Here is a 25560-nt window from a genome sequence, read left to right as displayed (position 1 = left end):
GAAGAAGGGGAGGGGGGAGGCCGGGAGCAGGGTGAGCCCTGAAATCCAACCCTTGTCCGGTCACACCCCAGCAGCCCTCCCACCTCAGCCCCTTCAAGACCCCAGGGCTCCCCCAACCGTGCTGCACAGATCCTGCCCTGACCATAGTCACCACGTTGATCCCCACGTTGAGCAAGATGAAGCTGACCGGGCTCAGAAGAATTGAGTATCCTTGCTCCTGGCATTTCCTGGGGATGGGGCCAGTGAACGGCTCGGCTCGGTAGTAGTTTCGCTCACCCATGGCCGTTGGTCCCAGGACTGCCTGGGCCCCCTGCCCTCCAGTTTTAACTGGGAGCCAGACTGGGTCATAATGGGGCAGGTGGTGAGGTCACAGTGAGGGAGGGGGATGAAAAGGAGGGCCCAGAGTGGCATTCCCTGGTAACCAGGGTCAGGTAAGCTGAGCCTGGACAGTCAAACAGGGCCCGGTGGCCGGCATACATCCCCTCGAGCGGTCATTCATTCGCTCACCGCCCACTGACTCACTTGTTCAAATGACACATTGCGTCTCTTGGCCCCTCTTGAGACTAGGAAGACCTGGGCCTCAGAGGCCTGCTGAAGGCCTGGCTGGAGTCCAGAGCCTCAGCCTTCTTCATGCCCTTCACTGGGCCTGGAGCTGGACCTGCCCAGATGTGGAACCTCCCAGTTTGGAAGCAGCTTCTTGTATGAGGCTCTCTGTGGACAGGGACAGCTGAGACACAGAGGAGGTGCCCAGAGACCAGGGGTTTGGAGTCTGCAGCTGCAGATGTACTTAGTGCATGGTATAGGACCAGGAGGGGCCTGCTGGCAGAACTGTGGCCACTAAACCAAAGGGACCCTCAGGCCAAGAAGGGGACACTGGCTTCTTATTGCAGGAAGCCAAGCGCAGGGACCCAGGCTGGCAGAAGGAGTGGCGCTTCCAAGCCACAGACCACCAATGTTTCCTGGACTCTGGCGCTCTTTATTCCTCTCTCCATGCCCTGCCGCCCCCTGCCCCTGCCCCCGCCCCCATTTGCTGCTGGTAAGTTCATTTTCCCAGTCTGGCTCCCGTGCAGAGAGGGCCTGGAGGCCGAGGTGGAAGGCAGCAGCGAGTTGGCCCGCGCTTGGTCCTCCTGCGGTTGCCGCTTCAGCACCAGACTGTCATACACCTGGTAGTTGGCATTGCCTCCTGGGTTCCGGCTGAGTGGCATGAAGGTGGGCGGGGGTGGAGGGTGCTCGGTAGCCTGGACGTCGGGCAGGAGGTGAGAGGGGCGGAGGAGCAGCGCTGAGCTGGGAGCCGGGGCCCGCTGGTCCGAGGCCTCGGCCAGTACCGTGAGGGAGGCGGAGGTGGCCACAGGGCGCCGCAAGGGCAGGATCTCAGCCCATTCGGCCGCCGGGTGCCGCACCTCGTGGGGATCGCGGGAGTAATCCAAGTGTCCCGTGGAGGGGTGCAGGCTGCGGTTGGACTCGCTGTGAGCACAGCTGGGGAGGCTACGTCTGTGGGCCGGTGGGGTGTCGCGCTACCAGGCTTCGGGCCGGTAGCCCCGAGGCACCAGAGCGGATGGAGGCTCAGAGCCCTCCAGACCCAGACTCCGCCGCGGGCCCAGTTGCCGTCCTTTCGGCCCACGAGCCCCTCGACCTGCACCTGGCCGCCCCCACCGGCGCCCAGCCCCGGCGCCGCCACCTGTGTGCCGGTGTGTCCCTCCACAGCTCCCTCCGACAAAAGCCCCCCCCCCCACCCCGCCCCTCTGGCGTGTCACCGCGGCCGGGTGCGGGAGCGGGATCGAGCGCAGGGGCCGCTTCCCCGGGCCTGCCGGCCACCAGGGGCGGGGTCCTGAGCTCGGCGGGGGGTGTGGGGGCAAGGGTGGCCTTGCCGGGGCTGAGGGGCCCAGGCGACTCAACGGTGGCTCCCAGTGGCTTCGGGCCAGCTGCTGTCGGGCAGGAGGGCCGGCCCGGGCTGCGGCCGGGCTGCGCCTAGCGCCGCGTGGGCGGGCAGGGCCGATGCCCAAGGGACCGCGGGCCCCGGGCCCTGAAGCCTCCGGGGCCACGTCCCTGTGGGCGACGTGCGGGATGTTGGGCGGGGCGCCAAGCGCCGAAGGGTTTGCCGGGTCACGGCCGCCCTGGGCTGGGAGGTGGTCGCCAAACCCTCCGCCGCCGCCCGATACCCGAGACCTCCGTTCCCCCTGCCTGGGCGGGCGAGGGGGCCCTGCCGGGGCGGGCCGGCCGCCAGGCTGGCGTTAAGGCGCCAGCGCCAGCGAAACTGCGGCTCAAGAGGCAGCCCGCGGCCCCCGCCCCCGTCTACGGCCATACCACCCTGAACGCGCCCGATCTCGTCTGATCTCGGAAGCTAAGCAGGGTCGGGCCTGGTTAGTACTTGGATGGGAGACCGCCTGGGAATACCGGGTGCTGTAGGCTTTTTGCCTCCCGCTCCGCCCGCCTTCTCCTTTACTCGCCCGCGGCGGGGGCCGCCGGCTCCGCCCCCGCCGGGCCCCGCTGCAGGCAGTAGTCAAGGTGGTTTGCCTGCCCGAGCAGGAAGCTTGGGCGATGGCAGAAGCGGGAAGAAACTCTTGAGCACAGGTTCTTGGGATCCACGGAGCAGCGCATGCACATGCGATGGCTGCCTTACACAGCTGGCTTGCTTGTCTGTGGGGAAAGGCGAGATGGGTCAGGGCCTGGGTTCCTGAGGGGCTGAGAATCAAGGCAGGGATAGAAGAAAGGGGACAGGCCCACATCCCCTGAACCCACGCCGGCGCCCACTCACCTTTGTGGAAAATACGATTGAAAAGTGCCCGCAAGAATCTCTTCAGATGCCTCCAGAGTTGAGGGAAGAAGGGGAGGGGGGAGGCCGGGAGCAGGGTGAGCCCTGAAATCCAACCCTTGTCCGGTCACACCCCAGCAGCCCTCCCACCTCAGCCCCTTCAAGACCCCAGGGCTCCCTCAACCGCGCTGCACAGATCCTGCCCTGACCATAGTCACCACGTTGATCCCCACGTTGAGCAAGATGAAGCTGACCGGGCTCAGAAGAATTGAGTATCCTTGCTCCTGGCATTTCCTGGGGATGGGGCCAGTGAACGGCTCGGCTCGGTAGTAGTTTCGCTCACCCATGGCCGTTGGTCCCAGGACTGCCTGGGCCCCCTGCCCTCCAGTTTTAACTGGGAGCCAGACTGGGTCATAATGGGGCAGGTGGTGAGGTCACAGTGAGGGAGGGGGATGAAAAGGAGGGCCCAGAGTGGCATTCCCTGGTAACCAGGGTCAGGTAAGCTGAGCCTGGACAGTCAAACAGGGCCCGGTGGCCGGCATACATCCCCTCGAGCGGTCATTCATTCGCTCACCGCCCACTGACTCACTTGTTCAAATGACACATTGCGTCTCTTGGCCCCTCTTGAGACTAGGAAGACCTGGGCCTCAGAGGCCTGCTGAAGGCCTGGCTGGAGTCCAGAGCCTCAGCCTTCTTCATGCCCTTCACTGGGCCTGGAGCTGGACCTGCCCAGATGTGGAACCTCCCAGTTTGGAAGCAGCTTCTTGTATGAGGCTCTCTGTGGACAGGGACAGCTGAGACACAGAGGAGGTGCCCAGAGACCAGGGGTTTGGAGTCTGCAGCTGCAGATGTACTTAGTGCATGGTATAGGACCAGGAGGGGCCTGCTGGCAGAACTGTGGCCACTAAACCAAAGGGACCCTCAGGCCAAGAAGGGGACACTGGCTTCTTATTGCAGGAAGCCAAGCGCAGGGACCCAGGCTGGCAGAAGGAGTGGCGCTTCCAAGCCACAGACCACCAATGTTTCCTGGACTCTGGCGCTCTTTATTCCTCTCTCCATGCCCTGCCGCCCCCTGCCCCTGCCCCCGCCCCCATTTGCTGCTGGTAAGTTCATTTTCCCAGTCTGGCTCCCGTGCAGAGAGGGCCTGGAGGCCGAGGTGGAAGGCAGCAGCGAGTTGGCCCGCGCTTGGTCCTCCTGCGGTTGCCGCTTCAGCACCAGACTGTCATACACCTGGTAGTTGGCATTGCCTCCTGGGTTCCGGCTGAGTGGCATGAAGGTGGGCGGGGGTGGAGGGTGCTCGGTAGCCTGGACGTCGGGCAGGAGGTGAGAGGGGCGGAGGAGCAGCGCTGAGCTGGGAGCCGGGGCCCGCTGGTCCGAGGCCTCGGCCAGTACCGTGAGGGAGGCGGAGGTGGCCACAGGGCGCCGCAAGGGCAGGATCTCAGCCCATTCGGCCGCCGGGTGCCGCACCTCGTGGGGATCGCGGGAGTAATCCAAGTGTCCCGTGGAGGGGTGCAGGCTGCGGTTGGACTCGCTGTGAGCACAGCTGGGGAGGCTACCTCTGTGGGCCGGTGGGGTGTCGCGCTACCAGGCTTCGGGCCGGTAGCCCCGAGGCACCAGAGCGGATGGAGGCTCAGAGCCCTCCAGACCCAGACTCCGCCGCGGGCCCAGTTGCCGTCCTTTCGGCCCACGAGCCCCTCGACCTGCACCTGGCCGCCCACACCGGCGCCCAGCCCCGGCGCCGCCACCTGTGTGCCGGTGTGTCCCTCCACAGCTCCCTCCGACAAAAGCCCCCCCCCGCCCCGCCCCTCTGGCGTGTCACCGCGGCCGGGTGCGGGAGCGGGATCGAGGGCAGGGGCCGCTTCCCCGGGCCTGCCGGCCACCAGGGGCGGGGTCCTGAGCTCGGCGGGGGGTGTGGGGCAGGGGTGGCCTTGCCGGGGCTGAGGGGCCGTGGCGACTCAACGGTGGCTCCCAGTGGCTTCGGGCCAGCTGCTGTCGGGCAGGAGGGCCGGCCCGGGCTGCGGCCGGGCTGCGCCTAGCGCCGCGTGGGCGGGCAGGGCCGATGCCCAAGGGACCGCGGGCCCCGGGCCCTGAAGCCTCCGGGGCCACGTCCCTGTGGGCGACGTGCGGGATGTTGGGCGGGGCGCCAAGCGCCGAAGGGTTTGCCGGGTCACGGCCGCCCTGGGCTGGGAGGTGGTCGCCAAACCCTCCGCCGCCGCCCGATACCCGAGACCTCCGTTCCCCCTGCCTGGGCGGGCGAGGGGGCCCTTCCGGGGCGGGCCGGCCGCCAGGCTGGCGTTAAGGCGCCAGCGCCAGCGAAACTGCGGCTCAAGAGGCAGCCCGCGGCCCCCGCCCCCGTCTACGGCCATACCACCCTGAACGCGCCCGATCTCGTCTGATCTCGGAAGCTAAGCAGGGTCGGGCCTGGTTAGTACTTGGATGGGAGACCGCCTGGGAATACCGGGTGCTGTAGGCTTTTTGCCTCCCGCTCCGCCCGCCTTCTCCTTTACTCGCCCGCGGCGGGGGCCGCCGGCTCCGCCCCCGCCGGGCCGCGCTGCAGGCCCCACCTCCTCAGGCCCCTCCCACCACGGCGCGCGCCGGCGGGGGCGCTCCCCGCCGGCCCGGCCGGCCAGGCGGCCAGAAGGCGGCCCTGGAAGGCAGCCGCACCCCAGACGCTCCCGGGGTGGCCGGCCCGGACCCAGACTCCGCCGCGGGCCCAGCTGCCGTCCTTTCGGCCCGCGAGCCCCTCGACCTGCACCTGGCCGCCCCCACCGGCGCCCAGCCCCGGCGCCGCCACCTGTGTGCCAGTGTGTCCCTCCACAGCTCCCTCCGACAAAAGCCCCCCCCCCACCCCGCCCCTCTGGCGTGTCACCGCGGCCGGGTGCGGGAGCGGGATCGAGGGCAGGGGCCGCTTCCCCGGGCCTGCCGGCCACCAGGGGCGGGGTCCTGAGCTCGGCGGGGGGTGTGGGGGCAAGGGTGGCCTTGCCGGGGCTGAGGGGCCGTGGCGACTCAATGGTGGCTCCCAGTGGCTTCGGGCCAGCTGCTGTCGGGCAGGAGGGCCGGCCCGGGCTGCGGCCGGGCTGCGCCTAGCGCCGCGTGGGCGGGCAGGGCCGATGCCCAAGGGACCGCGGGCCCCGGGCCCTGAAGCCTCCGGGGCCACGTCCCTGTGGGCGACGTGCGGGATCTTGGGCGGGGCGCCAAGCGCCGAAGGGTTTGCCGGGTCACGGCCGCCCTGGGCTGGGAGGTGGTCGCCAAACCCTCCGCCGCCGCCCGATACCCGAGACCTCCGTTCCCCCTGCCTGGGCGGGCGAGGGGGCCCTTCCGGGGCAGGCCGGCCGCCAGGCTGGCGTTAAGGCGCCAGCGCCAGCGAAACTGCGACTCAAGAGGCAGCCCGCGGCCCCCGCCCCCGTCTACGGCCATACCACCCTGAACGCGCCCGATCTCGTCTGATCTCGGGAGCTAAGCAGGGTCGGGCCTGGTTAGTACTTGGATGGGAGACCGCCTGGGAATACCGGGTGCTGTAGGCTTTTTGCCTCCCGCTCCGCCCGCCTTCTCCTTTACTCGCCCGCGGCGGGGGCCGCCGGCTCCGCCCCCGCCGGGCCCCGCTGCAGGCAGTAGTCAAGGTGGTTTGCCTGCCCGAGCAGGAAGCTTGGGCGATGGCAGAAGCGGGAAGAAACTCTTGAGCACAGGTTCTTGGGATCCACGGAGCAGCGCATGCACATGCGATGGCTGCCTTACACAGCTGGCTTGCTTGTCTGTGGGGAAAGGCGAGATGGGTCAGGGCCTGGGTTCCTGAGGGGCTGAGAATCAAGGCAGGGATAGAAGAAAGGGGACAGGCCCACATCCCCTGAACCCACGCCGGCGCCCACTCACCTTTGTGGAAAATACGATTGAAAAGTGCCCGCAAGAATCTCTTCAGATGCCTCCAGAGTTGAGGGAAGAAGGGGAGGGGGGAGGCCGGGAGCAGGGTGAGCCCTGAAATCCAACCCTTGTCCGGTCACACCCCAGCAGCCCTCCCACCTCAGCCCCTTCAAGACCCCAGGGCTCCCCCAACCGCGCTGCACAGATCCTGCCCTGACCATAGTCACCACGTTGATCCCCACGTTGAGCAAGATGAAGCTGACCGGGCTCAGAAGAATTGAGTATCCTTGCTCCTGGCATTTCCTGGGGATGGGGCCAGTGAACGGCTCGGCTCGGTAGTAGTTTCGCTCACCCATGGCCGTTGGTCCCAGGACTGCCTGGGCCCCCTGCCCTCCAGTTTTAACTGGGAGCCAGACTGGGTCATAATGGGGCAGGTGGTGAGGTCACAGTGAGGGAGGGGGATGAAAAGGAGGGCCCAGAGTGGCATTCCCTGGTAACCAGGGTCAGGTAAGCTGAGCCTGGACAGTCAAACAGGGCCCGGTGGCCGGCATACATCCCCTCGAGCGGTCATTCATTCGCTCACCGCCCACTGACTCACTTGTTCAAATGACACATTGCGTCTCTTGGCCCCTCTTGAGACTAGGAAGACCTGGGCCTCAGAGGCCTGCTGAAGGCCTGGCTGGAGTCCAGAGCCTCAGCCTTCTTCATGCCCTTCACTGGGCCTGGAGCTGGACCTGCCCAGATGTGGAACCTCCCAGTTTGGAAGCAGCTTCTTGTATGAGGCTCTCTGTGGACAGGGACAGCTGAGACACAGAGGAGGTGCCCAGAGACCAGGGGTTTGGAGTCTGCAGCTGCAGATGTACTTAGTGCATGGTATAGGACCAGGAGGGGCCTGCTGGCAGAACTGTGGCCACTAAACCAAAGGGACCCTCAGGCCAAGAAGGGGACACTGGCTTCTTATTGCAGGAAGCCAAGCGCAGGGACCCAGGCTGGCAGAAGGAGTGGCGCTTCCAAGCCACAGACCACCAATGTTTCCTGGACTCTGGCGCTCTTTATTCCTCTCTCCATGCCCTGCCGCCCCCTGCCCCTGCCCCCGCCCCCATTTGCTGCTGGTAAGTTCATTTTCCCAGTCTGGCTCCCGTGCAGAGAGGGCCTGGAGGCCGAGGTGGAAGGCAGCAGCGAGTTGGCCCGCGCTTGGTCCTCCTGCGGTTGCCGCTTCAGCACCAGACTGTCATACACCTGGTAGTTGGCATTGCCTCCTGGGTTCCGGCTGAGTGGCATGAAGGTGGGCGGGGGTGGAGGGTGCTCGGTAGCCTGGACGTCGGGCAGGAGGTGAGAGGGGCGGAGGAGCAGCGCTGAGCTGGGAGCCGGGGCCCGCTGGTCCGAGGCCTCGGCCAGTACCGTGAGGGAGGCGGAGGTGGCCACAGGGCGCCGCAAGGGCAGGATCTCAGCCCATTCGGCCGCCGGGTGCCGCACCTCGTGGGGATCGCGGGAGTAATCCAAGTGTCCCGTGGAGGGGTGCAGGCTGCGGTTGGACTCGCTGTGAGCACAGCTGGGGAGGCTACCTCTGTGGGCCGGTGGGGTGTCGCGCTACCAGGCTTCGGGCCGGTAGCCCCGAGGCACCAGAGCGGATGGAGGCTCAGAGCCCTCCAGACCCAGACTCCGCCGCGGGCCCAGCTGCCGTCCTTTCGGCCCGCGAGCCCCTCGACCTGCACCTGGCCGCCCCCACCGGCGCCCAGCCCCGGCGCCGCCACCTGTGTGCCGGTGTGTCCCTCCACAGCTCCCTCCGACAAAAGCCCCCCCCCGCCCCGCCCCTCTGGCGTGTCACCGCGGCCGGGTGCGGGAGCGGTATCGAGGGCAGGGGCCGCTTCCCCGGGCCTGCCGGCCACCAGGGGCGGGGTCCTGAGCTCGGCGGGGGGTGTGGGGCAGGGGTGGCCTTGCCGGGGCTGAGGGGCCGTGGCGACTCAATGGTGGCTCCCAGTGGCTTCGGGCCAGCTGCTGTCGGGCAGGAGGGCCGGCCCGGGCTGCGGCCGGGCTGCGCCTAGCGCCGCGTGGGCGGGCAGGGCCGATGCCCAAGGGACCGCGGGCCCCGGGCCCTGAAGCCTCCGGGGCCACGTCCCTGTGGGCGACGTGCGGGATGTTGGGCGGGGCGCCAAGCGCCGAAGGGTTTGCCGGGTCACGGCCGCCCTGGGCTGGGAGGTGGTCGCCAAACCCTCCGCCGCCGCCCGATACCCGAGACCTCCGTTCCCCCTGCCTGGGCGGGCGAGGGGGCCCTGCCGGGGCGGGCCGGCCGCCAGGCTGGCGTTAAGGCGCCAGCGCCAGCGAAACTGCGGCTCAAGAGGCAGCCCGCGGCCCCCGACCCCGTCTACGGCCATACCACCCTGATCGCGCCCGATGTCGTCTGATCTCGGAAGCTAAGCAGGGTCGGGCCTGGTTAGTACTTGGATGGGAGACCGCCTGGGAATACCGGGTGCTGTAGGCTTTTTGCCTCCCGCTCCGCCCGCCTTCTCCTTTACTCGCCCGCGGCGGGGGCCGCCGGCTCCGCCCCCGCCGGGCCCCGCTGCAGGCCCCACCTCCTCAGGCCCCTCCCACCACGGCGCGCGCCGGCGGGGGCTCTCCCCGCCGGCCCGGCCGGCCAGGCGGCCAGAAGGCGGCCCTGGAAGGCAGCCGCACCCCAGAAGCTCCCGGGGTGGCCGGCCCGGACCCAGACTCCGCCGCGGGCCCAGCTGCCGTCCTTTCGGCCCGCGAGCCCCTCGACCTGCACCTGGCCGCCCCCACCGGCGCCCAGCCCCGGCGCCGCCACCTGTGTGCCGGTGTGTCCCTCCACAGCTCCCTCCGACAAAAGCCCCCCCCCCCCACCCCGCCCCTCTGGCGTGTCACCGCGGCCGGGTGCGGGAGCGGGATCGAGCGCAGGGGCCGCTTCCCCGGGCCTGCCGGCCACCAGGGGCGGGGTCCTGAGCTCGGCGGGGGGTGTGGGGGCAAGGGTGGCCTTGCCGGGGCTGAGGGGCCCTGGCGACTCAATGGTGGCTCCCAGTGGCTTCGGGCCAGCTGCTGTCGGGCAGGAGGGCCGGCCCGGGCTGCGGCCGGGCTGCGCCTAGCGCCGCGTGGGCGGGCAGGGCCGATGCCCAAGGGACCGCGGGCCCCGGGCCCTGAAGCCTCCGGGGCCACGTCCCTGTGGGCGACGTGCGGGATGTTGGGCGGGGCGCCAAGCGCCGAAGGGTTTGCCGGGTCACGGCCGCCCTGGGCTGGGAGGTGGTCGCCAAACCCTCCGCCGCCGCCCGATACCCGAGACCTCCGTTCCCCCTTCCTGGGCGGGCGAGGGGGCCCTGCCGGGGCGGGCCGGTCGCCAGGCTGGCGTTAAGGCGCCAGCGCCAGCGAAACTGCGGCTCAAGAGGCAGCCCGCGGCCCCCGCCCCCGTCTACGGCCATACCACCCTGAACGCGCCCGATCTCGTCTGATCTCGGAAGCTAAGCAGGGTCGGGCCTGGTTAGTACTTGGATGGGAGACCGCCTGGGAATACCGGGTGCTGTAGGCTTTTTGCCTCCCGCTCCGCCCGCCTTCTCCTTTACTCGCCCGCGGCGGGGGCCGCCGGCTCCGCCCCCGCCGGGCCCCGCTGCAGGCAGTAGTCAAGGTGGTTTGCCTGCCCGAGCAGGAAGCTTGGGCGATGGCAGAAGCGGGAAGAAACTCTTGAGCACAGGTTCTTGGGATCCACGGAGCAGCGCATGCACATGCGATCGCTGCCTTACACAGCTGGCTTGCTTGTCTGTGGGGAAAGGCGAGATGGGTCAGGGCCTGGGTTCCTGAGGGGCTGAGAATCAAGGCAGGGATAGAAGAAAGGGGACAGGCCCACATCCCCTGAACCCACGCCGGCGCCCACTCACCTTTGTGGAAAATACGATTGAAAAGTGCCCGCAAGAATCTCTTCAGATGCCTCCAGAGTTGAGGGAAGAAGGGGAGGGGGGAGGCCGGGAGCAGGGTGAGCCCTGAAATCCAACCCTTGTCCGGTCACACCCCAGCAGCCCTCCCACCTCAGCCCCTTCAAGACCCCAGGGCTCCCCCAACCGCGCTGCACAGATCCTGCCCTGACCATAGTCACCACGTTGATCCCCACGTTGAGCAAGATGAAGCTGACCGGGCTCAGAAGAATTGAGTATCCTTGCTCCTGGCATTTCCTGGGGATGGGGCCAGTGAACGGCTCGGCTCGGTAGTAGTTTCGCTCACCCATGGCCGTTGGTCCCAGGACTGCCTGGGCCCCCTGCCCTCCAGTTTTAACTGGGAGCCAGACTGGGTCATAATGGGGCAGGTGGTGAGGTCACAGTGAGGGAGGGGGATGAAAAGGAGGGCCCAGAGTGGCATTCCCTGGTAACCAGGGTCAGGTAAGCTGAGCCTGGACAGTCAAACAGGGCCCGGTGGCCGGCATACATCCCCTCGAGCGGTCATTCATTCGCTCACCGCCCACTGACTCACTTGTTCAAATGACACATTGCGTCTCTTGGCCCCTCTTGAGACTAGGAAGACCTGGGCCTCAGAGGCCTGCTGAAGGCCTGGCTGGAGTCCAGAGCCTCAGCCTTCTTCATGCCCTTCACTGGGCCTGGAGCTGGACCTGCCCAGATGTGGAACCTCCCAGTTTGGAAGCAGCTTCTTGTATGAGGCTCTCTGTGGACAGGGACAGCTGAGACACAGAGGAGGTGCCCAGAGACCAGGGGTTTGGAGTCTGCAGCTGCAGATGTACTTAGTGCATGGTATAGGACCAGGAGGGGCCTGCTGGCAGAACTGTGGCCACTAAACCAAAGGGACCCTCAGGCCAAGAAGGGGACACTGGCTTCTTATTGCAGGAAGCCAAGCGCAGGGACCCAGGCTGGCAGAAGGAGTGGCACTTCCAAGCCACAGACCACCAATGTTTCCTGGACTCTGGCGCTCTTTATTCCTCTCTCCATGCCCTGCCGCCCCCTGCCCCTGCCCCCGCCCCCATTTGCTGCTGGTAAGTTCATTTTCCCAGTCTGGCTCCCGTGCAGAGAGGGCCTGGAGGCCGAGGTGGAAGGCAGCAGCGAGTTGGCCCACGCTTGGTCCTCCTGCGGTTGCCGCTTCAGCACCAGACTGTCATACACCTGGTAGTTGGCATTGCCTCCTGGGTTCCGGCTGAGTGGCATGAAGGTGGGCGGGGGTGGAGGGTGCTCGGTAGCCTGGACGTCGGGCAGGAGGTGAGAGGGGCGGAGGAGCAGCGCTGAGCTGGGAGCCGGGGCCCGCTGGTCCGAGGCCTCGGCCAGTACCGTGAGGGAGGCGGAGGTGGCCACAGGGCGCCGCAAGGGCAGGATCTCAGCCCATTCGGCCGCCGGGTGCCGCACCTCGTGGGGATCGCGGGAGTAATCCAAGTGTCCCGTGGAGGGGTGCAGGCTGCGGTTGGACTCGCTGTGAGCACAGCTGGGGAGGCTACCTCTGTGGGCCGGTGGGGTGTCGCGCTACCAGGCTTCGGGCCGGTAGCCCCGAGGCACCAGAGCGGATGGAGGCTCAGAGCCCTCCAGACCCAGACTCCGCCGCGGGCCCAGTTGCCGTCCTTTCGGCCCACGAGCCCCTCGACCTGCACCTGGCCGCCCACACCGGCGCCCAGCCCCGGCGCCGCCACCTGTGTGCCGGTGTGTCCCTCCACAGCTCCCTCCGACAAAAGCCCCCCCCCACCCCGCCCCTCTGGCGTGTCACCGCGGCCGGGTGCGGGAGCGGGATCGAGGGCAGGGGCCGCTTCCCCGGGCCTGCCGGCCACCAGGGGCGGGGTCCTGAGCTCGGCGGGGGGTGTGGGGCAGGGGTGGCCTTGCCGGGGCTGAGGGGCCGTGGCGACTCAACGGTGGCTCCCAGTGGCTTCGGGCCAGCTGCTGTCGGGCAGGAGGGCCGGCCCGGGCTGCGGCCGGGCTGCGCCTAGCGCCGCGTGGGCGGGCAGGGCCGATGCCCAAGGGACCGCGGGCCCCGGGCCCTGAAGCCTCCGGGGCCACGTCCCTGTGGGCGACGTGCGGGATGTTGGGCGGGGCGCCAAGCGCCGAAGGGTTTGCCGGGTCACGGCCGCCCTGGGCTGGGAGGTGGTCGCCAAACCCTCCGCCGCCGCCCGATACCCGAGACCTCCGTTCCCCCTGCCTGGGCGGGCGAGGGGGCCCTGCCGGGGCGGGCCGGTCGCCAGGCTGGCGTTAAGGCGCCAGCGCCAGCGAAACTGCGGCTCAAGAGGCAGCCCGCGGCCCCCGCCCCCGTCTACGGCCATACCACCCTGAACGCGCCCGATCTCGTCTGATCTCAGAAGCTAAGCAGGGTCGGGCCTGGTTAGTACTTGGATGGGAGACCGCCTGGGAATACCGGGTGCTGTAGGCTTTTTGCCTCCCGCTCCGCCCGCCTTCTCCTTTACTCGCCCGCGGCGGGGGCCGCCGGCTCCGCCCCCGCCGGGCCCCGCTGCAGGCAGTAGTCAAGGTGGTTTGCCTGCCCGAGCAGGAAGCTTGGGCGATGGCAGAAGCGGGAAGAAACTCTTGAGCACAGGTTCTTGGGATCCACGGAGCAGCGCATGCACATGCGATGGCTGCCTTACACAGCTGGCTTGCTTGTCTGTGGGGAAAGGCGAGATGGGTCAGGGCCTGGGTTCCTGAGGGGCTGAGAATCAAGGCAGGGATAGAAGAAAGGGGACAGGCCCACATCCCCTGAACCCACGCCGGCGCCCACTCACCTTTGTGGAAAATACGATTGAAAAGTGCCCGCAAGAATCTCTTCAGATGCCTCCAGAGTTGAGGGAAGAAGGGGAGGGGGGAGGCCGGGAGCAGGGTGAGCCCTGAAATCCAACCCTTGTCCGGTCACACCCCAGCAGCCCTCCCACCTCAGCCCCTTCAAGACCCCAGGGCTCCCCCAACCGCGCTGCACAGATCCTGCCCTGACCATAGTCACCACGTTGATCCCCACGTTGAGCAAGATGAAGCTGACCGGGCTCAGAAGAATTGAGTATCCTTGCTCCTGGCATTTCCTGGGGATGGGGCCAGTGAATGGCTCGGCTCGGTAGTAGTTTCGCTCACCCATGGCCGTTGGTCCCAGGACTGCCTGGGCCCCCTGCCCTCCAGTTTTAACTGGGAGCCAGACTGGGTCATAATGGGGCAGGTGGTGAGGTCACAGTGAGGGAGGGGGATGAAAAGGAGGGCCCAGAGTGGCATTCCCTGGTAACCAGGGTCAGGTAAGCTGAGCCTGGACAGTCAAACAGGGCCCGGTGGCCGGCATACATCCCCTCGAGCGGTCATTCATTCGCTCACCGCCCACTGACTCACTTGTTCAAATGACACATTGCGTCTCTTGGCCCCTCTTGAGACTAGGAAGACCTGGGCCTCAGAGGCCTGCTGAAGGCCTGGCTGGAGTCCAGAGCCTCAGCCTTCTTCATGCCCTTCACTGGGCCTGGAGCTGGACCTGCCCAGATGTGGAACCTCCCAGTTTGGAAGCAGCTTCTTGTATGAGGCTCTCTGTGGACAGGGACAGCTGAGACACAGAGGAGGTGCCCAGAGACCAGGGGTTTGGAGTCTGCAGCTGCAGATGTACTTAGTGCATGGTATAGGACCAGGAGGGGCCTGCTGGCAGAACTGTGGCCACTAAACCAAAGGGACCCTCAGGCCAAGAAGGGGACACTGGCTTCTTATTGCAGGAAGCCAAGCGCAGGGACCCAGGCTGGCAGAAGGAGTGGCGCTTCCAAGCCACAGACCACCAATGTTTCCTGGACTCTGGCGCTCTTTATTCCTCTCTCCATGCCCTGCCGCCCCCTGCCCCTGCCCCCGCCCCCATTTGCTGCTGGTAAGTTCATTTTCCCAGTCTGGCTCCCGTGCAGAGAGGGCCTGGAGGCCGAGGTGGAAGGTAGCAGCGAGTTGGCCCGCGCTTGGTCCTCCTGCGGTTGCCGCTTCAGCACCAGACTGTCATACACCTGGTAGTTGGCATTGCCTCCTGGGTTCCGGCTGAGTGGCATGAAGGTGGGCGGGGGTGGAGGGTGCTCGGTAGCCTGGACGTCGGGCAGGAGGTGAGAGGGGCGGAGGAGCAGCGCTGAGCTGGGAGCCGGGGCCCGCTGGTCCGAGGCCTCGGCCAGTACCGTGAGGGAGGCGGAGGTGGCCACAGGGCGCCGCAAGGGCAGGATCTCAGCCCATTCGGCCGCCGGGTGCCGCACCTCGTGGGGATTGCGGGAGTAATCCAAGTGTCCCGTGGAGGGGTGCAGGCTGCGGTTGGACTCGCTGTGAGCACAGCTGGGGAGGCTACGTCTGTGGGCCGGTGGGGTGTCGCGCTACCAGGCTTCGGGCCGGTAGCCCCGAGGCACCAGAGCGGATGGAGGCTCAGAGCCCTCCAGACCCAGACTCCGCCGCGGGCCCAGCTGCCGTCCTTTCGGCCCGCGAGCCCCTCGACCTGCACCTGGCCGCCCCCACCGGCGCCCAGCCCCGGCGCCGCCACCTGTGTGCCGGTGTGTCCCTCCACAGCTCCCTCCGACAAAAGCCCCCCCCCGCCCCGCCCCTCTGGCGTGTCACCGCGGCCGGGTGCGGGAGCGGGATCGAGGGCAGGGGCCGCTTCCCCGGGCCTGCCGGCCACCAGGGGCGGGGTCCTGAGCTCGGCGGGGGGTGTGGGGCAGGGGTGGCCTTGCCGGGGCTGAGGGGCCGTGGCGACTCAATGGTGGCTCCCAGTGGCTTCGGGCCAGCTGCTGTCGGGCAGGAGGGCCGGCCCGGGCTGCGGCCGGGCTGCGCCTAGCGCCGCGTGGGCGGGCAGGGCCGATGCCCAAGGGACCGCGGGCCCCGGGCCCTGAAGCCTCCGGGGCCACGTCCCTGTGGGCGACGTGCGGGATGTTGGGCGGGGCGCCAAGCGCCGAAGGGTTTGCCGGGTCACGGCCGCCCTGGGCTGGGAGGTGGTCGCCAAACCCTCCGCCGCCGCCCGATACCCGAGACCTCCGTTCCCCCTGCCTGGGCGGGCGAGGGGGCCCTGCCGGGGCGGGCCGGCCGCCAGGCTGGCGTTAAGGCGCCAGCGCCAGCGAAACTGCGGCTCAAGAGGCAGCCCGCGGCCCCCGACCCCGTCTACGGCCATACCACCCTGATCGCGCCCGATGTCGTCTGATCTCGGAAGCTAAGCAGGGTCGGGCCTGGTTAGTACTTGGATGGGAGACCGCCTGGGAATACCGGGTGCTGTAGGCTTTTTGCCTCCCGCTCCGCCCGCCTTCTCCTTTACTCGCCCGCGGCGGGGGCCGCCGGCTCCGCCCCCGCCGGGCCCCGCTGCAGGCCCCACCTCCTCAGGCCCCTCCCACCACGGCGCGCGCCGGCGGGGGCTCTCCCCGCCGGCCCGGCCGGCCAGGCGGCCAGAAGGCGGCCCTGGAAGGCAGCCGCACCCCAGAAGCTCCCGGGGTGGCCGGCCCGGACCCAGACTCCGCCGCGGGCCCAGCTGCCGTCCTTTCGGCCCGCGAGCCCCTCGACCTGCACCTGGCCGCCCCCACCGGCGCCCAGCCCCGGCGCCGCCACCTGTGTGCCGGTGTGTCCCTCCACAGCTCCCTCCGACAAAAGCCCCCCCCCCCCACCCCGCCCCTCTGGCGTGTCACCGCGGCCGGGTGCGGGAGCGGGATCGAGCGCAGGGGCCGCTTCCCCGGGCCTGCTGGCCACCAGGGGCGGGGTCCTGAGCTCGGCGGGGGGTGTGGGGGCAAGGGTGGCCTTGCCGGGGCTGAGGGGCCCTGGCGACTCAATGGTGGCTCCCAGTGGCTTCGGGCCAGCTGCTGTCGGGCAGGAGGGCCGGCCCGGGCTGCGGCCGGGCTGCGCCTAGCGCCGCGTGGGCGGGCAGGGCCGATGCCCAAGGGACCGCGGGCCCCGGGCCCTGAAGCCTCCGGGGCCACGTCCCTGTGGGCGACGTGCGGGATGTTGGGCGGGGCGCCAAGCGCCGAAGGGTTTGCCGGGTCACGGCCGCCCTGGGCTGGGAGGTGGTCGCCAAACCCTCCGCCGCCGCCCGATACCCGAGACCTCCGTTCCCCCTTCCTGGGCGGGCGAGGGGGCCCTGCCGGGGCGGGCCGGTCGCCAGGCTGGCGTTAAGGCGCCAGCGCCAGCGAAACTGCGGCTCAAGAGGCAGCCCGCGGCCCCCGCCCCCGTCTACGGCCATACCACCCTGAACGCGCCCGATCTCGTCTGATCTCGGAAGCTAAGCAGGGTCGGGCCTGGTTAGTACTTGGATGGGAGACCGCCTGGGAATACCGGGTGCTGTAGGCTTTTTGCCTCCCGCTCCGCCCGCCTTCTCCTTTACTCGCCCGCGGCGGGGGCCGCCGGCTCCGCCCCCGCCGGGCCCCGCTGCAGGCAGTAGTCAAGGTGGTTTGCCTGCCCGAGCAGGAAGCTTGGGCGATGGCAGAAGCGGGAAGAAACTCTTGAGCACAGGTTCTTGGGATCCACGGAGCAGCGCATGCACATGCGATCGCTGCCTTACACAGCTGGCTTGCTTGTCTGTGGGGAAAGGCGAGATGGGTCAGGGCCTGGGTTCCTGAGGGGCTGAGAATCAAGGCAGGGATAGAAGAAAGGGGACAGGCCCACATCCCCTGAACCCACGCCGGCGCCCACTCACCTTTGTGGAAAATACGATTGAAAAGTGCCCGCAAGAATCTCTTCAGATGCCTCCAGAGTTGAGGGAAGAAGGGGAGGGGGGAGGCCGGGAGCAGGGTGAGCCCTGAAATCCAACCCTTGTCCGGTCACACCCCAGCAGCCCTCCCACCTCAGCCCCTTCAAGACCCCAGGGCTCCCCCAACCGCGCTGCACAGATCCTGCCCTGACCATAGTCACCACGTTGATCCCCACGTTGAGCAAGATGAAGCTGACCGGGCTCAGAAGAATTGAGTATCCTTGCTCCTGGCATTTCCTGGGGATGGGGCCAGTGAACGGCTCGGCTCGGTAGTAGTTTCGCTCACCCATGGCCGTTGGTCCCAGGACTGCCTGGGCCCCCTGCCCTCCAGTTTTAACTGGGAGCCAGACTGGGTCATAATGGGGCAGGTGGTGAGGTCACAGTGAGGGAGGGGGATGAAAAGGAGGGCCCAGAGTGGCATTCCCTGGTAACCAGGGTCAGGTAAGCTGAGCCTGGACAGTCAAACAGGGCCCGGTGGCCGGCATACATCCCCTCGAGCGGTCATTCATTCGCTCACCGCCCACTGACTCACTTGTTCAAATGACACATTGCGTCTCTTGGCCCCTCTTGAGACTAGGAAGACCTGGGCCTCAGAGGCCTGCTGAAGGCCTGGCTGGAGTCCAGAGCCTCAGCCTTCTTCATGCCCTTCACTGGGCCTGGAGCTGGACCTGCCCAGATGTGGAACCTCCCAGTTTGGAAGCAGCTTCTTGTATGAGGCTCTCTGTGGACAGGGACAGCTGAGACACAGAGGAGGTGCCCAGAGACCAGGGGTTTGGAGTCTGCAGCTGCAGATGTACTTAGTGCATGGTATAGGACCAGGAGGGGCCTGCTGGCAGAACTGTGGCCACTAAACCAAAGGGACCCTCAGGCCAAGAAGGGGACACTGGCTTCTTATTGCAGGAAGCCAAGCGCAGGGACCCAGGCTGGCAGAAGGAGTGGCGCTTCCAAGCCACAGACCACCAATGTTTCCTGGACTCTGGCGCTCTTTATTCCTCTCTCCATGCCCTGCCGCCCCCTGCCCCTGCCCCCGCCCCCATTTGCTGCTGGTAAGTTCATTTTCCCAGTCTGGCTCCCGTGCAGAGAGGGCCTGGAGGCCGAGGTGGAAGGTAGCAGCGAGTTGGCCCGCGCTTGGTCCTCCTGCGGTTGCCGCTTCAGCACCAGACTGTCATACACCTGGTAGTTGGCATTGCCTCCTGGGTTCCGGCTGAGTGGCATGAAGGTGGGCGGGGGTGGAGGGTGCTCGGTAGCCTGGACGTCGGGCAGGAGGTGAGAGGGGCGGAGGAGCAGCGCTGAGCTGGGAGCCGGGGCCCGCTGGTCCGAGGCCTCGGCCAGTACCGTGAGGGAGGCGGAGGTGGCCACAGGGCGCCGCAAGGGCAGGATCTCAGCCCATTCGGCCGCCGGGTGCCGCACCTCGTGGGGATCGCGGGAGTAATCCAAGTGTCCCGTGGAGGGGTGCAGGCTGCGGTTGGACTCGCTGTGAGCACAGCTGGGGAGGCTACGTCTGTGGGCCGGTGGGGTGTCGCGCTACCAGGCTTCGGGCCGGTAGCCCCGAGGCACCAGAGCGGATGGAGGCTCAGAGCCCTCCAGACCCAGACTCCGCCGCGGGCCCAGCTGCCGTCCTTTCGGCCCGCGAGCCCCTCGACCTGCACCTGGCCGCCCCCACCGGCGCCCAGCCCCGGCGCCGCCACCTGTGTGCCGGTGTGTCCCTCCACAGCTCCCTCCGACAAAAGCCCCCCCCCCACCCCGCCCCTCTGGCGTGTCACCGCGGCCGGGTGCGGGAGCGGGATCGAGGGCAGGGGCCGCTTCCCCGGGCCTGCCGGCCACCAGGGGCGGGGTCCTGAGCTCGGCGGGGGGTGTGGGGCAGGGGTGGCCTTGCCGGGGCTGAGGGGCCGTGGCGACTCAACGGTGGCTCCCAGTGGCTTCGGGCCAGCTGCTGTCGGGCAGGAGGGCCGGCCCGGGCTGCGGCCGGGCTGCGCCTAGCGCCGCGTGGGCGGGCAGGGCCGATGCCCAAGGGACCGCGGGCCCCGGGCCCTGAAGCCTCCGGGGCCACGTCCCTGTGGGCGACGTGCGGGATGTTGGGCGGGGCGCCAAGCGCCGAAGGGTTTGCCGGGTCACGGCCGCCCTGGGCTGGGAGGTGGTCGCCAAACCCTCCGCCGCCGCCCGATACCCGAGACCTCCGTTCCCCCTTCCTGGGCGGGCGAGGGGGCCCTGCCGGGGCGGGCCGGCCGCCAGGCTGGCGTTAAGGCGCCAGCGCCAGCGAAACTGCGGCTCAAGAGGCAGCCCGCGGCCCCCGCCCCCGTCTACGGCCATACCACCCTGAACGCGCCCGATCTCGTCTGATCTCGGAAGCTAAGCAGGGTCGGGCCTGGTTAGTACTTGGATGGGAGACCGCCTGGGAATACCGGGTGCTGTAGGCTTTTTGCCTCCCGCTCCGCCCGCCTTCTCCTTTACTCGCCCGCGGCGGGGGCCGCCGGCTCCGCCCCCGCCGGGCCCCGCTGCAGGCAGTAGTCAAGGTGGTTTGCCTGCCCGAGCAGGAAGCTTGGGCGATGGCAGAAGCGGGAAGAAACTCTTGAGCACAGGTTCTTGGGATCCACGGAGCAGCGCATGCACATGCGATGGCTGCCTACACAGCTGGCTTGCTTGTCTGTGGGGAAAGGCGAGATGGGTCAGGGCCTGGGTTCCTGAGGGGCTGAGAATCAAGGCAGGGATAGAAGAAAGGGGACAGGCCCACATCCCCTGAACCCACGCCGGCGCCCACTCACCTTTGTGGAAAATACGATTGAAAAGTGCCCGCAAGAATCTCTTCAGATGCCTCCAGAGTTGAGGGAAGAAGGGGAGGGGGGAGGCCGGGAGCAGGGTGAGCCCTGAAATCCAACCCTTGTCCGGTCACACCCCAGCAGCCCTCCCACCTCAGCCCCTTCAAGACCCCAGGGCTCCCCCAACCGCGCTGCACAGATCCTGCCCTGACCATAGTCACCACGTTGATCCCCACGTTGAGCAAGATGAAGCTGACCGGGCTCAGAAGAATTGAGTATCCTTGCTCCTGGCATTTCCTGGGGATGGGGCCAGTGAACGGCTCGGCTCGGTAGTAGTTTCGCTCACCCATGGCCGTTGGTCCCAGGACTGCCTGGGCCCCCTGCCCTCCAGTTTTAACTGGGAGCCAGACTGGGTCATAATGGGGCAGGTGGTGAGGTCACAGTGAGGGAGGGGGATGAAAAGGAGGGCCCAGAGTGGCATTCCCTGGTAACCAGGGTCAGGTAAGCTGAGCCTGGACAGTCAAACAGGGCCCGGTGGCCGGCATACATCCCCTCGAGCGGTCATTCATTCGCTCACCGCCCACTGACTCACTTGTTCAAATGACACATTGCGTCTCTTGGCCCCTCTTGAGACTAGGAAGACCTGGGCCTCAGAGGCCTGCTGAAGGCCTGGCTGGAGTCCAGAGCCTCAGCCTTCTTCATGCCCTTCACTGGGCCTGGAGCTGGACCTGCCCAGATGTGGAACCTCCCAGTTTGGAAGCAGCTTCTTGTATGAGGCTCTCTGTGGACAGGGACAGCTGAGACACAGAGGAGGTGCCCAGAGACCAGGGGTTTGGAGTCTGCAGCTGCAGATGTACTTAGTGCATGGTATAGGACCAGGAGGGGCCTGCTGGCAGAACTGTGGCCACTAAACCAAAGGGACCCTCAGGCCAAGAAGGGGACACTGGCTTCTTATTGCAGGAAGCCAAGCGCAGGGACCCAGGCTGGCAGAAGGAGTGGCGCTTCCAAGCCACAGACCACCAATGTTTCCTGGACTCTGGCGCTCTTTATTCCTCTCTCCATGCCCTGCCGCCCCCTGCCCCTGCCCCCGCCCCCATTTGCTGCTGGTAAGTTCATTTTCCCAGTCTGGCTCCCGTGCAGAGAGGGCCTGGAGGCCGAGGTGGAAGGCAGCAGCGAGTTGGCCCGCGCTTGGTCCTCCTGCGGTTGCCGCTTCAGCACCAGACTGTCATACACCTGGTAGTTGGCATTGCCTCCTGGGTTCCGGCTGAGTGGCATGAAGGTGGGCGGGGGTGGAGGGTGCTCGGTAGCCTGGACGTCGGGCAGGAGGTGAGAGGGGCGGAGGAGCAGCGCTGAGCTGGGAGCCGGGGCCCGCTGGTCCGAGGCCTCGGCCAGTACCGTGAGGGAGGCGGAGGTGGCCACAGGGCGCCGCAAGGGCAGGATCTCAGCCCATTCGGCCGCCGGGTGCCGCACCTCGTGGGGATCGCGGGAGTAATCCAAGTGTCCCGTGGAGGGGTGCAGGCTGCGGTTGGACTCGCTGTGAGCACAGCTGGGGAGGCTACCTCTGTGGGCCGGTGGGGTGTCGCGCTACCAGGCTTCGGGCCGGTAGCCCCGAGGCACCAGAGCGGATGGAGGCTCAGAGCCCTCCAGACCCAGACTCCGCCGCGGGCCCAGTTGCCGTCCTTTCGGCCCACGAGCCCCTCGACCTGCACCTGGCCGCCCCCACCGGCGCCCAGCCCCGGCGCCGCCACCTGTGTGCCGGTGTGTCCCTCCACAGCTCCCTCCGACAAAAGCCCCCCCCCACCCCGCCCCTCTGGCGTGTCACCGCGGCCGGGTGCGGGAGCGGGATCGAGGGCAGGGGCCGCTTCCCCGGGCCTGCCGGCCACCAGGGGCGGGGTCCTGAGCTCGGCGGGGGGTGTGGGGCAGGGGTGGCCTTGCCGGGGCTGAGGGGCCGTGGCGACTCAACGGTGGCTCCCAGTGGCTTCGGGCCAGCTGCTGTCGGGCAGGAGGGCCGGCCCGGGCTGCGGCCGGGCTGCGCCTAGCGCCGCGTGGGCGGGCAGGGCCAATGCCCAAGGGACCGCGGGCCCCGGGCCCTGAAGCCTCCGGGGCCACGTCCCTGTGGGCGACGTGCGGGATGTTGGGCGGGGCGCCAAGCGCCGAAGGGTTTGCCGGGTCACGGCCGCCCTGGGCTGGGAGGTGGTCGCCAAACCCTCCGCCGCCGCCCGATCCCCGAGACCTCCGTTCCCCCTTCCTGGGCGGGCGAGGGGGCCCTGCCGGGGCGGGCCGGCCGCCAGGCTGGCGTTAAGGCGCCAGCGCCAGCGAAACTGCGGCTCAAGAGGCAGCCCGCGGCCCCCGCCCCCGTCTACGGCCATACCACCCTGAACGCGCCCGATCTCGTCTGATCTCGGAAGCTAAGCAGGGTCGGGCCTGGTTAGTACTTGGATGGGAGACCGCCTGGGAATACCGGGTGCTGTAGGCTTTTTGCCTCCCGCTCCGCCCGCCTTCTCCTTTACTCGCCCGCGGCGGGGGCCGCCGGCTCCGCCCCCGCCGGGCCCCGCTGCAGGCAGTAGTCAAGGTGGTTTGCCTGCCCGAGCAGGAAGCTTGGGCGATGGCAGAAGCGGGAAGAAACTCTTGAGCACAGGTTCTTGGGATCCACGGAGCAGCGCATGCACATGCGATGGCTGCCTACACAGCTGGCTTGCTTGTCTGTGGGGAAAGGCGAGATGGGTCAGGGCCTGGGTTCCTGAGGGGCTGAGAATCAAGGCAGGGATAGAAGAAAGGGGACAGGCCCACATCCCCTGAACCCACGCCGGCGCCCACTCACCTTTGTGGAAAATACGATTGAAAAGTGCCCGCAAGAATCTCTTCAGATGCCTCCAGAGTTGAGGGAAGAAGGGGAGGGGGGAGGCCGGGAGCAGGGTGAGCCCTGAAATCCAACCCTTGTCCGGTCACACCCCAGCAGCCCTCCCACCTCAGCCCCTTCAAGACCCCAGGGCTCCCCCAACCGCGCTGCACAGATCCTGCCCTGACCATAGTCACCACGTTGATCCCCACGTTGAGCAAGATGAAGCTGACCGGGCTCAGAAGAATTGAGTATCCTTGCTCCTGGCATTTCCTGGGGATGGGGCCAGTGAACGGCTCGGCTCGGTAGTAGTTTCGCTCACCCATGGCCGTTGGTCCCAGGACTGCCTGGGCCCCCTGCCCTCCAGTTTTAACTGGGAGCCAGACTGGGTCATAATGGGGCAGGTGGTGAGGTCACAGTGAGGGAGGGGGATGAAAAGGAGGGCCCAGAGTGGCATTCCCTGGTAACCAGGGTCAGGTAAGCTGAGCCTGGACAGTCAAACAGGGCCCGGTGGCCGGCATACATCCCCTCGAGCGGTCATTCATTCGCTCACCGCCCACTGACTCACTTGTTCAAATGACACATTGCGTCTCTTGGCCCCTCTTGAGACTAGGAAGACCTGGGCCTCAGAGGCCTGCTGAAGGCCTGGCTGGAGTCCAGAGCCTCAGCCTTCTTCATGCCCTTCACTGGGCCTGGAGCTGGACCTGCCCAGATGTGGAACCTCCCAGTTTGGAAGCAGCTTCTTGTATGAGGCTCTCTGTGGACAGGGACAGCTGAGACACAGAGGAGGTGCCCAGAGACCAGGGGTTTGGAGTCTGCAGCTGCAGATGTACTTAGTGCATGGTATAGGACCAGGAGGGGCCTGCTGGCAGAACTGTGGCCACTAAACCAAAGGGACCCTCAGGCCAAGAAGGGGACACTGGCTTCTTATTGCAGGAAGCCAAGCGCAGGGACCCAGGCTGGCAGAAGGAGTGGCGCTTCCAAGCCACAGACCACCAATGTTTCCTGGACTCTGGCGCTCTTTATTCCTCTCTCCATGCCCTGCCGCCCCCTGCCCCTGCCCCCGCCCCCATTTGCTGCTGGTAAGTTCATTTTCCCAGTCTGGCTCCCGTGCAGAGAGGGCCTGGAGGCCGAGGTGGAAGGCAGCAGCGAGTTGGCCCACGCTTGGTCCTCCTGCGGTTGCCGCTTCAGCACCAGACTGTCATACACCTGGTAGTTGGCATTGCCTCCTGGGTTCCGGCTGAGTGGCATGAAGGTGGGCGGGGGTGGAGGGTGCTCGGTAGCCTGGACGTCGGGCAGGAGGTGAGAGGGGCGGAGGAGCAGCGCTGAGCTGGGAGCCGGGGCCCGCTGGTCCGAGGCCTCGGCCAGTACCGTGAGGGAGGCGGAGGTGGCCACAGGGCGCCGCAAGGGCAGGATCTCAGCCCATTCGGCCGCCGGGTGCCGCACCTCGTGGGGATCGCGGGAGTAATCCAAGTGTCCCGTGGAGGGGTGCAGGCTGCGGTTGGACTCGCTGTGAGCACAGCTGGGGAGGCTACCTCTGTGGGCCGGTGGGGTGTCGCGCTACCAGGCTTCGGGCCGGTAGCCCCGAGGCACCAGAGCGGATGGAGGCTCAGAGCCCTCCAGACCCAGACTCCGCCGCGGGCCCAGTTGCCGTCCTTTCGGCCCACGAGCCCCTCGACCTGCACCTGGCCGCCCCCACCGGCGCCCAGCCCCGGCGCCGCCACCTGTGTGCCGGTGTGTCCCTCCACAGCTCCCTCCGACAAAAGCCCCCCCCCCACCCCGCCCCTCTGGCGTGTCACCGCGGCCGGGTGCGGGAGCGGGATCGAGGGCAGGGGCCGCTTCCCCGGGCCTGCCGGCCACCAGGGGCGGGGTCCTGAGCTCGGCGGGGGGTGTGGGGCAGGGGTGGCCTTGCCGGGGCTGAGGGGCCGTGGCGACTCAACGGTGGCTCCCAGTGGCTTCGGGCCAGCTGCTGTCGGGCAGGAGGGCCGGCCCGGGCTGCGGCCGGGCTGCGCCTAGCGCCGCGTGGGCGGGCAGGGCCGATGCCCAAGGGACCGCGGGCCCCGGGCCCTGAAGCCTCCGGGGCCACGTCCCTGTGGGCGACGTGCGGGATGTTGGGCGGGGCGCCAAGCGCCGAAGGGTTTGCCGGGTCACGGCCGCCCTGGGTTGGGAGGTGGTCGCCAAACCCTCCGCCGCCGCCCGATCCCCGAGACCTCCGTTCCCCCTTCCTGGGCGGGCGAGGGGGCCCTGCCGGGACGGGCCGGCCGCCAGGCTGGCGTTAAGGCGCCAGCGCCAGCGAAACTGCGGCTCAAGAGGCAGCCCGCGGCCCCCGCCCCCGTCTACGGCCATACCACCCTGAACGCGCCCGATCTCGTCTGATCTCGGAAGCTAAGCAGGGTCGGGCCTGGTTAGTACTTGGATGGGAGACCGCCTGGGAATACCGGGTGCTGTAGGCTTTTTGCCTCCCGCTCCGCCCGCCTTCTCCTTTACTCGCCCGCGGCGGGGGCCGCCGGCTCCGCCCCCGCCGGGCCCCGCTGCAGGCAGTAGTCAAGGTGGTTTGCCTGCCCGAGCAGGAAGCTTGGGCGATGGCAGAAGCGGGAAGAAACTCTTGAGCACAGGTTCTTGGGATCCACGGAGCAGCGCATGCACATGCGATGGCTGCCTACACAGCTGGCTTGCTTGTCTGTGGGGAAAGGCGAGATGGGTCAGGGCCTGGGTTCCTGAGGGGCTGAGAATCA

The sequence above is a fragment of the Stenella coeruleoalba genome, assembly GCF_951394435.1.
Source record: "Stenella coeruleoalba genome assembly, chromosome: 19".
Lineage (NCBI taxonomy): Eukaryota > Metazoa > Chordata > Mammalia > Artiodactyla > Delphinidae > Stenella > Stenella coeruleoalba.
This window is presented reverse-complemented; position numbering follows the sequence as displayed.